This window comes from Odocoileus virginianus, chromosome 2, assembly GCF_023699985.2.
Source record: "Odocoileus virginianus isolate 20LAN1187 ecotype Illinois chromosome 2, Ovbor_1.2, whole genome shotgun sequence".
Lineage (NCBI taxonomy): Eukaryota > Metazoa > Chordata > Mammalia > Artiodactyla > Cervidae > Odocoileus > Odocoileus virginianus.
In genome coordinates, this window is record NC_069675.1 from 67,361,228 (window position 1) to 67,367,114 (window position 5,887).

Below are 5,887 nucleotides of genomic sequence, written 5' to 3' on the forward strand. Positions count from 1 at the left end.
GAAACATGAATCCTAGCAGCCCATGTATACATCCTCACTGAGCCCAAGCTGGTGAACAGAAATCCCAGGCTGGCATCTCCCACCTGGTATGACAACTGCTCCTGCCCCTCTTGGTACTCCCTTCTTACCTCCCCCATCCAAGAGGCCTCACTGATTTTATGCAGCCATGCAAAGACGCTAAGAATCTGCCCAGGCAGATCCCCCGGCCCCATTCTTTACAGAAGAATCAGCAGGCATGTGAAATACAGAGCAGAGAGGGTTGGTTGGAGGCTGGTCACACATCCAGGAGGCCTGGCCAATTGAATCGACATACCCAAGACTTGCCACTTGCACCCACTGCCGGTCTTCCTGGCCCTTTCCTGGGCTTCTGTCCTTTTCTCAGAGACATCACTGAGGTTGGGCCAGTGGGGGCCTCTCCTGAGGCCCTGGAAAGAGAAGCTGGCAGTAACCAAGCTCCAGCAGGGCCAAGGAGGACCAGGCAGTGAGCACCAGGAACCAGATCCCCTGTGGCAGACACTGGCCCTGAGCCCACAGGCCTGCTGGGCCCCAAGGGGAGACCTTCACCATGGCCCCTTGGGAGGCGAGCTGGTAAATGGAACAGAACTTCTGAACTCCTTCCAGCAGACGCCCCAGGAAGGAAGCACATCCTCGAAACCAGGACCAATGGCTGCAAGAAGTAAGGAGAGACTTAACTCTGCTTTGTACTGGATCCACGAAGAAAGGTTGGAAGGCACGAAGAAACTGGCATGAAGATGGGAAAATGGATGGGGAAACTGAGACCCAGCATGGTAAGCCCTTGCCCATGTCCCACAGCTTGTTAGTGAAAGCAAGTCACCAATGAGAATGCTGGAAAGGGAGGAGACAGAGGGGGCCAGCCTCTGTGTCCCTTAACTCCACCAGGGTTTTTTTTGGGGGGGGGTGTGGGAATGTGGCTGTATCTCCTCCCAAACTCATCCTCACATCACCATGAGAGTCAGAGCTTCGGAAATACAATCTGATGGTTGCTCCCCAGCTGGACACCTCCCGTGGCTCCCAGTGTCCTTGGGGTAAAAGCTACCCTCCACACCAACAAGCCTCTCCAACCTGGTCCTGTCTCTCTCCTTTCTGCTCCTCACTGACTTTCATATCTAATTTTATCTTCTTTCTTAAAGAAGCCCCCAAGTTATTTAAGCATCAATCCCCACAGATGCAGGCAAATGCTCTAGAGAGACCTGCTAGCCAGGGCAGAGGGTCTGGAGAAATCCAAGCGGGTGGGAGCTTGCACGGAAGGTGTGGAGGGAGGAGAGACCAGATCACAGGGCCGCCAAAGCCACCTTCAAGTGTGAGTGTTCACAGGCCCCAAACACGTGGCAATTAGGCCTCTAAATAATAGCTCTACCCCCAGCCCCACCACAAACACACACACACACACATACACACATACACACGTACTTGTCTGCCTGGTGAATCCCTACCCAACTTTCAAGACACAGGTTGTGACAGGTTGATCTGAATCTCCTAAAATTTCATATGTTGAAGTAATGGTCTCCAAGAACTTAGAATGAAACTGTATTTGAGATGTAATTAGCTAAATTAAGAGATAGACCCCGAATCGACATGACTGGTGTCCTTATAAAAAGGGGGACTTTGGACACATACACAGGGAGACTGCCATGTGAAGACTAGGGTGATGCTGCCACAACCGAGCAACTACCACGAACCAGGAGAGCGGCCTGGAGCTGCCTTCCCCTGCACCTTCAGTGGCAGCAGGCCCTGCCAACAGCTTGATTTTGGACTTCTGGCCTCCAGCACTGGGGACAGGACGTTACTGCCGTTCAGAAACACCCAGTGTGTGATGCTTTGTTACGGCATGCCCAGGAGACGAACATGGAGCGCAAACATCCTCTCCAAAGGGAAGCCTCCCCTGTGCTCCCTGCAAGAGTCTGAATGCAGCACATCTCTGCTCCCCTCCCCTCACCCTGCTCTCTGCTCCCCTCCCCTCCACCCTGCTCTGTGCTCCCCTCCCCCCACCCTGCTCTGTGCTCCCTCCCCACACCCTGTGCTCCCTCCCCCCCACCCTGCTCTGTGCTCCCCTCCCCCCCACCCTGATCTGTGCTCCCTCCTCCCACCCTGCTCTATGCTCCCTCCCCCCAACTCTGCCTATGCTCCCCCCCCCACCTCTGCTCTGTGCTCCCTCCCCCCAACTCTGCTCTGTCCTCCCTCCCCTCACCCTGCTCTGTGCTCCCCTCCCCCCCACCCTGCTCTGTGCTCCCTCCCCCCACCCTGCTCTGTGCTCCCCTCCCCCCCACCCTGCTCTATGCTCCCTCCCCCCAACTCTGCTCTGTCCTCCCTCCCCCCACCCTGCTCTGTGCTCCCTCCTCCCCCCCTGCTCTCTGCTCCCCTCCCCTCCCCCCTGCTCTGTGCTCCCCTCCCCCCACCCTGCTCTGTGCTCCCCTCCCCTCCACCCTGCTCTGTGCCCATCAGCAGATGGAGGCCCACCTCTCTGGGCTATACCAACAGGCCCTCTTGCCTTCTGGTTCCCTCGGGTAGAGCTAATGGAGGTGAGAGAAGAGGGGCCAAGGTTTTGCTTGCCCCACTTTCTCCACACAGTTTTGCAGGGCTGGCTGAACTTCTCACCTGAAAGTCTCAGCTCTTCACATGAAAGTCCTGGCTCCTGCCAGGTAGCTTCTTTGTCTTGGAGAACCTATAACTACTCCTTTCACGTCCATGAGGGATGGAGGTTCCCAGTGTGACCAGCAAGCTGCTGCACCACCCTGCGGTTTTTCCATATCCTGCCCACACCTGCATAAACCCTCTCAACACTTTGCTGCAATCACCCAACTCAAGGATGCTTCTGTCTCCAACCAGTCCCCATGTTCCTATCATCGCACTCTTTGCTGAGCTTGATGACTCCATGTCTGTGTCCCTCCACCTTCTGCAAGTTCTCTGAAAACAAAGATTATGAGTGATTATTTACAAACCCTCAGCTCAGGGCACAAGGCCCAGACTACCCAGAAATCACTGAATAAACACTTGACATGAATGAATTACATGGACTAACCGACCATGCAGAATCACGAGCTGGGAGAAGGGCTCTTGAAAATACCAGAGAAGTTGTCCCCACCACATCCACAGAGGACAGTGCTTGTCTACCCAGAAAGCAGCTCAAGCTCTCAGAAACTTATACTCTGTAATTTCCCATGCTGATGAATTTTCTCAATGGAAGATGATTACACATTGACCCTATTCCCTCAGTAAAAATGTCACTGAGGTCCTCCTGGCCCTTGTTGATTTGTAAAATAAATTAGACTGCCTTGGTGTCCAGCAGTGTCCAGAACTATATGTTCCACTGTAAAGTATCAGATGCCCTGGTTTAAATATACAAACAGGCTTCTCAATACACAGCTGGGCTCTCAGTAGGGACCCCATTGAGGGTGCAACTGCCCACACTCTTCCTTACTCCTGGGCTCTGCTCATGCTGTCCCCTCCACCCGGAAGGCCCTTTCCACACCTCTACATACACATACCACCCCTGGTCACCCCTCTTTGGGGACCCCTCCCTGATTCTCCAGGGCCTGCTCTGCCTCTTTAGTCACGTTGTAGCTCCACACAGCACACCGAGCTGTAATTGTCCACCTCTACCTGCCACATGGGAGACCCAGGTTCGATCCCCGGGTCGAGAAGACTCCCCTGGAAAAAAGCATGGCAACCCACTCCAGTATTCTTGCCTGGAGAATCCCATGGACAGAGGAGCCTGGCGGACTACAGTCCACAGGGTAGCAAGAGTTGGATATGGTTGAAGTGACTTAGCACACACAGACTACTGCTAAATGCTAGCGAGTGTGCTTGTAAAGGTCTTAATTGTTTAAGGTGTTTTGAGAAGAGTTTTCTATCATTTGACATGGACAGAATCCTAACTGATAAGGCAACTGGCTTACTGAGACTTTCTATCCAAAGACACTCGTGCTGAGGAGAATGTAATAACTAAACAGAAAACCTCAGCCAACCCTTCTCACTGGGGCAAGACCTAGTTCAACCCACATGAACACATATCATATCCCTATTGTGGACCTGTGTGGCATGGACAGGCTAATCAAAGAACCTTTCCCCAACACATAAAAGTTGCTACCGGACAAGAGAGGCAAGTAGGTAAGAACAGACTTGACCCTCTTGGGCCAGAGACTCGGGGGCAGGTGCTGCTCTGAAGAAAATGCTCAGTCTGTGTTCAGATCTACTCCTCCTCACCACACTGTGGAAGGATATCAGCCAAGCACAGCCTATCTAGACCCACTCCTGTGTTCTTGCCTGGAGAATCCCAGGGATGGCGGAGCCTGACGGGCTGCCGTCTGATGGGGTCGCACAGAGTCAGACACAACTGAAGTGACTTAGCAGCAGCAGCAGCAGCCTATCTAGAGGAATGAAAACATGACCGTGAAGAACTCTAGACCACATTACAAAAGCAACGCAGAAGACATAGAAAAAAGACCTCAGAGAGGAATGTGAGGGCTCCATTGAGCCACCGATGGGATGTGTGTGTGTGTGTTAGTTGCTCAGTCGTGTCCGACTCTGTGTGACCCCGTGGACTGTAGTCCACCAGCCTCCTCTGTCCATGGCATTCTCCAGGCAAGAATACTGGAGTGGGCTGCCATTCTCTTCTCCAGACTGAAGGGATAACAATCCACAGTGGATTGGGCTCGGCTCCATGACTGCAGGGGCTGGGACACTGCTTTACAGATGTACAGGAAGGTGAGCTTCCTAACAAGCTCACAAATGGATCCCACAGGAGGCACTTAAGTCTCCAACCTTAGGCATGTGTGGGGAGAAGGCCAGACAGCCCTCTTCCAGGCCCTCCCACCCAGTCTCCAATTCCCCAATCCATTAGCTGTGAGTATAACTGAACTGACACCATCTTGGGTCCATTCAGTTCCTCCTGTCCTTCCACTGACCCTCCCCAGGACTGCACTGAGCAGTAAATCACTTCACTGTTGGCAGGGGTTTTCTCATTAATAGATACTGTTTAATAATCATTAGAACCAGGTGGACTCTATGCTCTGTTAGTCCCTAAATAATGATGAGGAACTTTGCTGATTATTTTCCCAGCACCCACGAGACTAGTTACCTGTCAGAAATCTTGACTTAGAAATGTATGTCCAGTTTTCAGGCACCTACCCCCTACTTTAGGTTAACTATCAAATTGTGCAGCTTCCAGATAGTTGTCTGCCCAAATCCACCCTGTCAGTAAATTACCCTGTAATAAACTGATCCATTGATTACATGGAGCTTCCTGCCTCATTTTTCCTCGGATACCTTCTCAATTCAATGGGCATTTTTCATTCTTTCCAACCTCCAACAACAACCTCACTAAGAAGACTTACAGCTCAGTGATTTTGGAATGTGGGGGAAATGGGCCACACAGTCCTCTTCATCTCAGCTAGATCCTATGTTTCCTTCCAGCTGTATTCTGAAATCATGCTATTGGCAAGACCTGCATTAGCACCAGTGGGAATCTCCATTCCAGCCATTCCCCAGGTTTGTTTTATGGAACAAATCTGAATGCAAAAAAAAAAAAATTCTGGTAAAGAATGTTTGGGAAACATTAACTTAGATAATGCTGCAATAGTTTCTTTAACTACACCATATCTCAGGACATTTTCACATGTTCTATGTGTTGTAATGTTCCAATAAAGGGATACAGTATGGGGAAGCCCTGTATGGATTCCCTTTGTGGGCTTCCCTGGTTGCTCAGACAGTAAAGAATCCACCTGCAATACAGGAGACCCGGGTTCGATACCTGGGTCAGGGAGATCCCTTGGAGAAGGAAATGGCAAACCGCTCCAGTACTCTTGCCTGGAAAATCCCATGGAGGCTGGTGGGCTACAGTCCATGGAGTCACAAGAGTCAGACACTT

General features: G+C 51.6%; 1 long non-coding RNA gene across 1 annotated transcript; it reads left to right on the forward strand.

The window, feature by feature from the left end:
* Nucleotides 1–584: 584 nt before the first annotated feature.
* On the forward strand, nucleotides 585–5,579 carry LOC139037163 (uncharacterized). Its single transcript, XR_011490000.1, has 2 exons — nucleotides 585–788; nucleotides 5,434–5,579. It is a non-coding gene; the product is annotated as an uncharacterized lncRNA (long non-coding RNA).
* Nucleotides 5,580–5,887: the final 308 nt, after the last annotated feature.